Source organism: Triturus cristatus, chromosome 3_1 (assembly GCF_964204655.1).
Source record: "Triturus cristatus chromosome 3_1, aTriCri1.1, whole genome shotgun sequence".
Classification (NCBI taxonomy): domain Eukaryota; kingdom Metazoa; phylum Chordata; class Amphibia; order Caudata; family Salamandridae; genus Triturus; species Triturus cristatus.
In genome coordinates, this window is record NC_140583.1 from 602,300,217 (window position 1) to 602,311,696 (window position 11,480).

At 45.4% G+C, this 11,480-nt stretch overlaps 1 pseudogene; it reads right to left on the reverse strand.

The window, feature by feature from the left end:
- Window positions 1-2,227: 2,227 nt before the first annotated feature.
- Window positions 2,228-3,739, reverse strand: LOC146860614 (endogenous retrovirus group PABLB member 1 Env polyprotein-like; annotated as a pseudogene).
- Between the last annotated feature and the right edge of the window lie 7,741 nt (window positions 3,740-11,480).

Sequence of the window (11,480 nt, forward strand, 5' to 3'; positions counted from 1 at the left end):
TTTAAAACCTGAGATGCGTAACCAGGCATGTCGTCGGAGTAGCACACTAGTGTTAATGGACCTAGAGGGTGTGTCAGCTGCATCAAGGGCACACTTGATTGATGCGTTGGTTATTAATTTTCCCTCTTGAATTAAATCATTTGCCTGGATTCTTTATTGATCAGATAAATGTTGTAATAGGGTTTCTAGTTGGTCATAGTGAGCCCTATCGTACCTAGCAAGTAATGCTTGGGTGTTGGCTATGCGCCAGTGATTAGCTGCTTGGACAGCAACTCTCTTGCCAGAGGCATCTAACAACTTAAATTCTTTATCCGGAGGTGGTGCGTCACCGGAGGTTTGAGAGTTGGCGCATTTCCCAGCGTTAGTTACCACTAGTGAGTCTAAGGGTAGCTGTGCCTTGATGTAGGTGGGATCATCGGGGGAGAGTTTATATTTTATGTCAATCCTGGGATTCAGAATTCTAGCTGTCACCGGGTCTTTGAATATGTCGGGTGCATGTTTAATGACCCCTTTTAGCATTGGCAGGATTTGGACAGTCTTCTGTGACTGTTCGAAGGTGTCTAGAAGGAAGTCCTCGTGTGCAGGGTCTGAATGCATCTGAACACCATGGTAGACAGCAGCTCTATTTACAAGCTGACCAAAGCCAATAGTGTCATCTGGGGGAGATGGTTTTGTTGGATATGGCTGGGGATCAGGGAGGACTGGGGGATCTATTGAGTCATCATAATCGTCCCAATCATCCTGTGGTGTGTCCGTGTTGTCATCAGGGTCAGTGAAAGGGTCATTGTTGCCTACCCCACCCCCTAAATCATCATCATTATCCTGTGGTGGTGGTAAATGGGGTGGAAGTTTTGGAGGCTGTGGAGGAGAGACAGGCTTAGGAGGAAGAACAGGCTCAGGAGGAAGAAGAGAAGAAGAGGGTCTTGAAGGTGAAGTGGCACAGTCTTTTTTCTTCACAGGCACTGCAGGAGTGTCTGGTGTGTCCAGCTTTCTCTTCTTGTGTGGAACAGGGGCCACATGTTCTGGTTTGGAGTTTATTCTGCTTGGGATCGGCAGGATCCGGTTTAAAAAGTTCTTCCTCTTCGGTAACCGCATTCGGCGCCGACTTCTTTAGGTCCGAGTGGGGTTTGGATTTCTGCTCCGAGGCCTTAGGAGTTGGTTTGGGGTCCATTGGCTTGGCTATGGAGAAGGAAATCTTTTTCGGTTCTGAAAGCTTTGGTTTCGGATCCAATGGTTTTTCTTTCGGTGTCGAGGTAGTCGGCGCCAACTTCTTTTTGGGAGTAGGTAGCTCTCCCGTCTTCGGTGCCGAAGGCGCCTGCAGGACACCTGAAGTACTGGGTTTTTCGGAACCCAGCGGTGCCAGGGAACACACCTGAAGACTTTGAGTTCTTCCTGTTTCAGACTTACAGAAACACAGAGTCTTCTTGGTGAAGTCAAAGATCGTATTTATTGGCTGCAGCCAGTAACAGGTGTCCTAGAAGTACAATACGTGTATATTCTCAGGAGACTGCTCACTTACGAAAACCAGCCTTCTCCTTATATACCAAATATTATGCTTTAGGCAAACATTCCTCGTTTTACGGTATGATCATTCACATGCATTCATTACAAAGGAAAAGACAGAGTCATAATGGCAAGTACATATTTCAGTTCGTTCAGCCCTTAATCAATTACCTGGCAAAGCTTAGCGCCTTCATCAGATATCGACGGACACCCAATAAAAACGGGCACCTCCTCCTCGTAAAACGGGTCATAAAGAGGGAAACAGGGGCAGGTGTGTAGAAGATTAGGCATGGTTCGTGTGTGATGAAAGGTTTCGTGATATGCTGGGCCCTGATACTAATCTCATTCGGCCGCGGGAATGGAACTGACCGAACAGGTTTGGCCTTAGGCAGCGGAGTCAGTTCACCCAGGTCACCGAGGAGTCAGCGAAGGTGTGTGTGTCCTTCAGACCCATGCTTGGCCGTAGTCCTGTTGCCTATGAGAGGGCAATCACAAAATGGCTGTCGTCCTAAAATGGAGCTCGAGGTATTAGGACAGAAACTCTGATTTCAGGCGATCTCGTCACTCGAATGTGACGCAAATGCTTGTGCATAGTATCCTAAACATTCTCGGTCTGTTGATAAAGAAATCATCATGTTAGAATCATGCCAGATACGTGGTTCCAAAATTTACAGTACCACAGACCCTCCTTATGCCCTTACATAGGCAATAACCTATACTCCCGCTAGTCTGAATCCAGGTCTATGGCCATGAAGTCGCGGAGATGTTGCTGTAGCATCATCCTATTGCTTAGCTCGTCTCGTGTTACAGGTTTCCCTATACATGATGTAGCGCAGATTCCACAAATTACAGGAGCACACTGTACACATAGACAGAGCAGGAAAAGAATGGCTAAGATCATTCCACTGACTATCAGGATCTTCCAACCCCAAGCGGATATCAGTTCCCAGAACCACCCCGCCAATGACCATTCCCCATTATCTACGTGGATAGATTCGGAGATTCTATGCAGTTTGGAAATGGCCTGGAAAACTGTTGGAGCGTTATCTGGAATAAAAACACAGCAGCTAGATTGGATCACTCTACATACCCCACCCCGATCTGCAAGTATGACGTCTAACGCGACCCTGTTCTGAAGAGTCATAAGATGATCCGACTGGAGCTCAGCAGTCAAATTACCAAGGGCACCGGCTGTTTCAACTACCGTGGATTCAACCACTCTTGTCAATTGCCTTATGTTCCTGCTGTTAACCATTGGACCCCAAAACGGCAGAGAACCCTTTATGAAATCTCCAAATTCTTGTCCTGCAGTGTCATCTTGACTGATGACGCCTCTAACCATCCTTGTCTTATGGTAATCTGCCGCGGTCGTGTAGGTGGGAGGCAGCAGGAACGAAACAAAACATGTGCCCGAAAAGTCCGGGGGCAACCATGTATAGGCTCTATCATGGCAGATGAAATAGGTACCCTTGGCTGCTAAGAACGAAGGGGAAGTCTGAGATGCAAAAACGTAAGTTTCAGCGCAGATACTTTTCCCTAACTGAGCTCTGGGATTCTTGCCATAACCTTGCAAACATAGGTGACCCTGATGGGGTACAATCCAGATCGGTGAGGATTTCTTTGCTCGCTGGTTCTCACTCAGAGTAACTTCATATCCTGTCATATTCCAGCCAATATATGCTAGTGTCTCATCTCTTGGGATGGTTTCATAGGAAATCTCTTCCCTAATCATATCCACGATCCCCTTAACTAGAGCACTATTCTTGGGATTATTTTTCACAGAACGTAGGGGGTTGGCTTCATGAGCATACATGAACATTGTTCTATATGCCCACACAGAACCATTATGGCTGAAAGGTAGGAGTAGGTACGGGATACCTTTATCAGTAGTATGGGGCATAAGGCCACACACCCAACAGTTAGTTGTGTTTACTACTAGTTGGTGTTGGTGTAGGAGCTGAATGAACGAATTATTGACAAATTCCAATCTTCTAGCGGACTTGTGTTCAGGCAGGGGATGAAGGGAATGCGAGGAAACAGTAGGAGGAGGTATGGGCTGTGCAGTTGGTGCGAATGTTACTTGGAAAGAGAATAAGACATATCCTATGAAGATCGTCATCACACTCAGTAACATGGAAATACATAACATCAAAAATCATTTTCTTGTCATCATTATACATGTTCTGTCTTTGCAGTCCATTGGTTTAGCAGGTCTCTCATTCTCGAAAAACTCCATCCTCTCTGAGTGCTGCTCGCGGTGGTAGGGTGTTCTATGCTAAGGAAATGCTTCTGTCAGTCCAGGGCAACTCCTTGGACCGACCAGAACTGCTGACCTAACGTCTTCAGTTGCACTCCAAAGACTTGAGCAACCGCGACCCTGCAGCTGAACCCGGATGGCGGTTCGAAAAAGCAAAAATAAGCAAGTTTCTCAGATGAAAGAGAGAGCTGCACTTCCCAAAATTATTAAAAATAGCAAGGGAAAGGAAAAGAATTTTATTTGTCCATAGTCCTTGGCCTCAAATTGTAGCGATTTCTCCCAGGTACTGTCTGGTCTTGAAACAAGAGTTCAGGCTTTGTAGTGTCCAATCGAATTGACGGTGGCACAGCCTCTTGCAAAATGTCATCGCTTTCCTGCTCAGAGCTTGTTCCTTTTACACGTGCATCGCTAAACGGCAGAAAACGAGGCACGGTTTCAGTCTCAGAATCAGCGATCCCCTCCTGGACCCACCGGTCATATGGCAGAGGCAAAGGGACCCTCTTGCAATGGACGCCGTGGATCCAGTTCTTTTTCCCTTTCACTCGAACAGCTGATCTCGTTGAGAGAAGGACGAGATGGGGGCCGGTCCAACGGGGCTCATCATTCTTTGTCCGTTGAAAGTTTTTGACCAGCACCCATGATCCAGGATTGATAGGATGTCCTGGAGTTTCAGAGACCTGAGGCAGAGTATCATGCACCTGTTGGTGTAAAACACGCAATTTAGCCCTCAATTCATACAAATAATCAAGCAGTACTGGATGCTTGATCTCACTGAATTTTGTAGGCCTTGGCACTCCCCATATATTGGCCGGGCGGCCAAACACGATTTCATAGGGACTAAGTCCCACTCGTAAATGCGCAGTCATTCTTGTTGACAGGAGTGCTAAAGGCAGAGCGTCAGGCCATTTAAGACCAGAGCTTGCTTGAATCTTGGCCAACTTCAATTTTAATGTGCCATTATAGCACTCTACTAATCCAGCTGATTGGGGATGATTTGCAGCGTGAAATTTTTGCCGGATACCCAGTCCATCACATACTGTTTTCATCACTCGACCCACAAATTCACTCCCATTGTCACTCCAGACCATTCTCGGCATTCCAAATCTAGGGAAAAATTCTTTGACAAGGGCTTTAGCTGTGGACAGAGCAGTGTTGTCTTTTAAAGGGTATGCTTCTATCCACCTTGAAAAGGCACAAACAACAACGAGTACATATTTCAAATTGTTGCATCTTTCCATGTGGATGAAATCTAGTTGCAAAACCTCAAACGGATACGTTGGAGGTGCAAAATGACCAGCTGGAGTTGGGGTTCCCCTACCAGGATTGTATTTCAGACACACCATGCAGTTTTTGACCACATTCTCTGCACATTTAGGAATTCCAGTATTTTGCCATACTGGAGCCAACAACTTACAAATCCCTTTCACACTGATATGGGCCATTCCATGAGCCATTGTCACCACTGCAAGCACGTACGCATCGGGTACCAACCATCGCCGATGTTCTGACAAGTCAATCCAACAACCATTTTCATCCAGTTTACCCGTACTTTCTCTCCACATACTTAATTCTTTCTCTGAAGCTTCGGCTTGAAATGACTTCACACTCTCTATCGTGTCTTCACACATTCCAACATCACCAACCCATCTTGCAGGGCCTGCAACATACATCCGATTCTTCACATTCTTTGCTGTTTCTTTTGCGATTTCATCCGCAAATGCATTACCACGATCAACATCATCAGTAACCTTCTTGTGTGCACTGCATTTCACAATCGCAACTTGTAGCGGCAATGTCAGTGACTCAAGGAGCTCATTCACCAACTGACCATTTTGTATTTTAGCTCCATGTGAAGTCAGGAACCCACGTTCCTTCCATAATCGCCCAAAACTATGGGCCACACCGAAAGCATACTGACTGTCGGTATATATGGTCACTTTCATTCCTTTTGATAGCACACACGCTCTTGTAAGTGCAATTAACTCTGCTGCTTGGGCTGAATTATGTGGTATACATGCAGTTTCAACAATCGTATGCAAAGTCGTGACAGCATATGCTGCAGTCGTATCACCATTCGAAAGCTTGAAACATGAACCATCCACCCATAAGGTACCATCACACTCTACATGGGGACTATCTTTGAGATCCACTCTCCCTTTTGTTTCTTCTTCTGTTCTAAAAAGACAATCATGCTGCTCAACATCATCTGTCTCCACTGAAATCGGCAATAACGTGGCTGGATTCAACGTATTGCACCTTTGTATGTGAACATGACTCGCTAGCAGTGTTAACTCGTAACCTGACAATCGAGCACTAGTTAAGTGCTGTGTTTTGGTTCTGTTTAACAACGTGTCCACTGCATGTGGAACCATCACATACAACGTGTTGTTCATTACTAACCCAGCAGACTGTCGAATAGAAACAGCGGCTGCCGCTGTGGCTCTCAAGCAACTCGGCAATGCTTTAGCTACCGGATCCAAAATTGATGAAAAATACGCGCATGGACGCTGCTTGCCTCCAAAAGACTGTGTCAACACCGACAATGCACAACCTTCCCTCTCGTACACATACAGCGTAAAAGGCTTGCTGTAGTCAGGAGTACCCAGCACAGGAGCCGAACATAATGCTTCACGCAATTCGGAAAAACTTTTCTGACAATCTTCAGACCATGGGACGGGATTCGGTGTATCTTTACATGTTAATGCTATCAAAGGTTTGGCCAGCAGAGAAAACCCAGGTATCCATTGTCTACAGTAGGATGTAATGCCCAAGAAAGCACGTACTTCTCTCTGTGTCCTAGGCACACTCAATTTTGCTATTGCCTGAATTCTTTCTGGGGTCAGTTTCCTTCCCACCTTCGATAAGAGATTACCTAAGTAGGTCACTTCTTGTCGACAATATTGCAGTTTTGAAAGCAACACTTTGTGATGTAGATTAGACAAATGACGCAACAACGACAATGTTGCTTCTTTACAAATGTCTTCAGTATCTGCGGCGATTAGTAAATCGTCAACGTACTGAATAAGGGTCGCACCATCAGGTAAAACAATCGCATCGAGCTGAGTTTTTAAAGCTTGGCTGTATATTGATGGACTTTCACAGTAGCCCTGAGGAGCGCGTTTGAAGCGAAAGCTTTGACCTCCTAGGCTGAAACCAAAAATATCTCTGCTCTCCTCGGCAATTCGGGATGCTGAAGAAAGCATTCTTTAAGTCAATCACCGAGAACCAGGCGGCGGAGGCTGGAATCATAGTCAATAAGGCAGTAATATCAGGAACGACTGGAAACTGTGGCACAACTATTTTATTGACCTCTCTAAGATCAATCACGAACCTGTAAACAGGTGGCTGAGAAGGGTCAGTACGTTTCGAAACAGGCAGAACAGGACTTTTGCAAACGTTGCCTCTGGTCTCTTCGATCACATCTTTTCCAATCAAATCATAAATGATCGCAAGCAACGCTTTTTCACCTTCACTAGAGATCTTAAATTGGGGAATGCGTGGCAATTTAACATTGGCTTTGGAATCCAACTTCCTTGCTTTCCGCAAAAAACTAAAGACCCTTCTGTTTCCCAACTAACACCCTTCGGTTTCCTCCCCTCTCAATAAGATTCAAGTTACATAGCGCGGGGATGCCCTTGGGTCACCAGGCGCTTTAGAAATCGCTAAAATAAAAAAAAAATAAAAAAAAATGTTACAACATATGGCGGTATTTCCAAAAGGCCCACATCATTAGGACCAGTAGCCCAAATGGCATCAGGAAGAAACGACAATTCTGTCGGAAGTTTATCCTTTGATAAATACATTGGAGAAACCACTTTCCTACCCAGTGTAAGTTGTACTCCCGAAGGAGAACAATATAATGTAGCATACAATCTTTTCAACAAATCCAATCCCAACAAGTTTTCACCACAACCTGTTGTCAAAATTAGGGGTGCTTCCAATTCACAAGGTCCAACAGAAAGGGACATAGGGCAAGAAATCGGATTCCTAACCGGGGCACCAGAAAAACCTACCGAAACATTCATCTTGACAGACAAAGGCGCGCCAGGGAGTTTTTAGTGCATAATAGAACTCTTTGCAGCACCAGTATCCAACAGAAAAGGCTCTGACACACCTGATGTAGTCACCTTAACATACGGTCCACTTTGATCTACTGGAACTGAAACAACTCCCTCTCTTTGTCTATGGCTGTCCTAGCAATCATTACCTTCCATATTCTCATCTTCCACATAATAATCATCATTATAGTACTGAGCCGTCCTACCAGATGCATTAGTTTGTTGGTCAAAACTATTCAGTGTATTTTGAGGTGGAAGGTGACGCGCGTTCTGGGTGAGACTTCCGCGTCCTCTACCTCTGGGAGCTTGTTGAACACCTCGACCTCTTGCGCTAAATGCACCATTAGCACGCTGCAACAAAATAGGACAACTATACTTGAAATGACCCTCTTCTTTACAATATGAACACTGATTGGGACCTACAGGGGCACGCGGTCGAGTAAACTCATACCTTTGCATGTTTTTCTGAAACTGTTGAGGTTGCTGATAATTACACTGACCACCACGTGGCGGGTAAGCCTGTTGTAAAAGAACTTTCGTTTTTAATTCCTTATTTTTCTTGTCTGCTCTATCTTTCTCATCTTTATCCCTGTTTTCGTAATACTGTGCAGTAGCTAATATTTGTGCTGAAGAGGAAACAGCCCAAGAGCTTTCTGAATCTTTCAATTTCTTACACAACTCTGGAAGCAAATTATGCACAAATTTGTCAACGAACAACCGTTGACCACCTTCTGTACTCATATCTTGACCACTCTGGTCGATAAACGTTTCCTCAAACCTAGTGAAGAAATCAGACACTGTTTCATCTTTCTTCTGCTTACACGCAGATAACTTATCCCAATTAACACGCATCGCAGGCATTAAAGTTTTCATGTAAGTGATGATCCTAGCAGGGAGATCTGCTACTACGGGATCAGGCTTGGCACCACCAACTTGCCCATCGTTAGCAGCTCTAATATTAGCCCATGTGGCGTCTAACTCTTGCACGTGATCTGTATTGCGAATCAATCCCCACAAAGGCTGCGGAACTACATTCCCATATAACATGTCTATGTCAGCCAAATTCATAACACATGATTCCGCAGTCTGCGATAACTCCTTATAATATCCTGCAGGGTTCTTACGAGGGTCGGGTAAAGTTTGTTTAAGGGCTAACACTTCAGATCGTTTCCAAGGGACGTGTACCCAAACACGCTGAAAATGAGCTGGAGCAGCAGCAATACCTTGAGCGGCATCGGCCACAACAGCGTCCTTCCATACCGGAGGGACTTCCCTCATAGGGTACTGCCGCACCTTTTTACCAGAGGAGTGATGTTTAAACAGTGACTGGGAAGGATCCTCAATCCTAAAAGATAACAATGTCGCAACTGCTTTTTCGACTTCGGGACCCACAATCGTACCTTTTTCAAACTCAAACCGTACACGGCACAAATCCTGCGGATTTGCTTCCAAATCATTATCCTCCAATTCCCCACAAAGGAAAACACACATCTGTTCAAAAACGTATCTCTGTTTCGGTGCTTCCCATTGACAAAAGACCTCCATAACAGACTCCAAATTATACCTTGATGGGTGAACAATCCATTTGCGCGCCATACGGTCAAACATCTCTATCTCGTGAGAATTAGGCAGTTGACTACGCGTCTGCTTACGCTTTGGATCAGGGGTCACACCAGACGACCCGAAGAAAGGTAATATAAAACTAGCAACTGTATCCGTCACTCTCTGTCGGACAGAAGGAAAAGCTGACAAAAGAACAGGGGAAAAAACAGAGGGAAGCACAGTAGGTGTAGACGTAGGTGTAGAGACAGTATCAGGAAGAGCGCCAAGAGAGGCAGTAGACGTAGTAGGCAAAGTCGTAGAAGGTAAAGGGGGGACAGGCAGCAAAGTCGGCGGCCCCTGAGGGGGCTGCACCATAGGAGCAGGGGCCAACTGAGGAGGAACTGGTGGCAGAGGAGCTTGATGTAAAATAACTGGATGTTGCACAACTTGGTGTTGCGGAGGCGTTGTAGCACTCTGCGCATAAGGGGGTGGTGAACTTAACAAGTGTGACATCAAAGTACCTTTCTCTATTTCTTTTGACGCATCTTGCTGAAGAAGCGGCAAAACTGGATAACATTTATCTATCACTAGTTTACATTGTCTGTGCAACTGCTCACTCATCTGTTCTTCTTCATTATCTTGAAACTGCAAAGCAGCTTGCATTATCGAGATACCCTTTTCTTTTTTATTTCTTTTTGCCAATTTAATTTCCTTCTGTTTGGCTTCCTTACGCCATAGGCGGAAAGAGTCAAACATTGCCGGCCGGGCTTTCTTCTTAAAGAGTTTAACCTCTAGATTATCCAGAATCTCTGTGTCGAAACTACGGTATTGGGGACACTTTAAGTCACCATCTTTTCTGGTGCAACGGATCCATACTTCATTATATGTGAGTGGGCCTATGCCATGTTTTACATATAATTCATAAGTTGGAGTTCCAATCGGAGGAACCGGACACGAGTCCTCCAATCTGGAATCCCTATTATAACCAAGACAAAACAAATTTCCAAGTATACTAGAACCAGGCATCTTCGCTCTCTAGTCTAGTTTCAAACTTCAAAGGATTATCGAGTACGATAGTCTCGTGAATACACGAGTCCCTTGGTTTTGGCGCTTGCAAGTTCCAAATCAAAAGATCCCAAAGGGGATATCAAACCAAGTAATCAAACTAAGGACTGGGAGACGCTCCACTTATACTTAACTGAGGTATCGATGACGTCACCAGAAGACTCGTTTATCGTTTCGCTCTACCAATTCATCAAGGGTCCAAAACAGGGCGATAGTCAGGGCAGCAGTCCTTTGTAGCCGTTGGGACGCGGAGAACCTCGCAGCAAAGACTTTCGGACCACGTCGACATACAGGGGTCGATGAAGTGGCGGCCTTCCTTCAGAATTTTCACACGAAGCTCCTCACGAACCTCTGGCTTGGACCGGTATCGCTGAAATCGCCCCACTGTTGGGCGCCAACTGAAGTACTGGGTTTTTCGGAACCCAGCGGTGCCAGGGAACACACCCGAAGACTTCGAGTTCTTCCTGTTTCAGACTTACAGAAACACAGAGTCTTCTTGGTGAAGTCAAAGATCGTATTTATTGGCTGCAGCCAGTAACAGGTGTCCTAGAAGTACAACACGTGTATATTCTCAGGAGACTGCTCACTTACGAAAACCAGCCTTCTCCTTATATACCAAATATTATGCTTTAGGCAAACATTCCTTGTTTTACGGTATGATCATTCACATGCATTCATTACAAAGGAAAAGACAGAGTCATAATGGCAAGTACATATTTCAGTTCGTTCAGCCCTTAATCAATTACCCGGCAAAGTTTAGCGCCTTCATCAGATATCGACGGACACCCAATAAAAACGGGCACCTCCTCCTCGTAAAACGGGTCATAAAGAGGGAAACAGGGGCAGGTGCGTAGAAGATTAGGCATGGTTCGTGTGTGATGAAAGGTTTCGTGATATGCTGGGCCCTGATACTAATCTCATTCGGCCGCGGGAAGGGAACTGACAGACCCATGCTTGGCCGTAGTCCTGTTGCCTATGAGAGGGCAATCACAAAATGGCTGTCGTCCTAAAATGGAGCTCGAGGTATTAGGACAGAAACTCTGATTTCAGGCGAT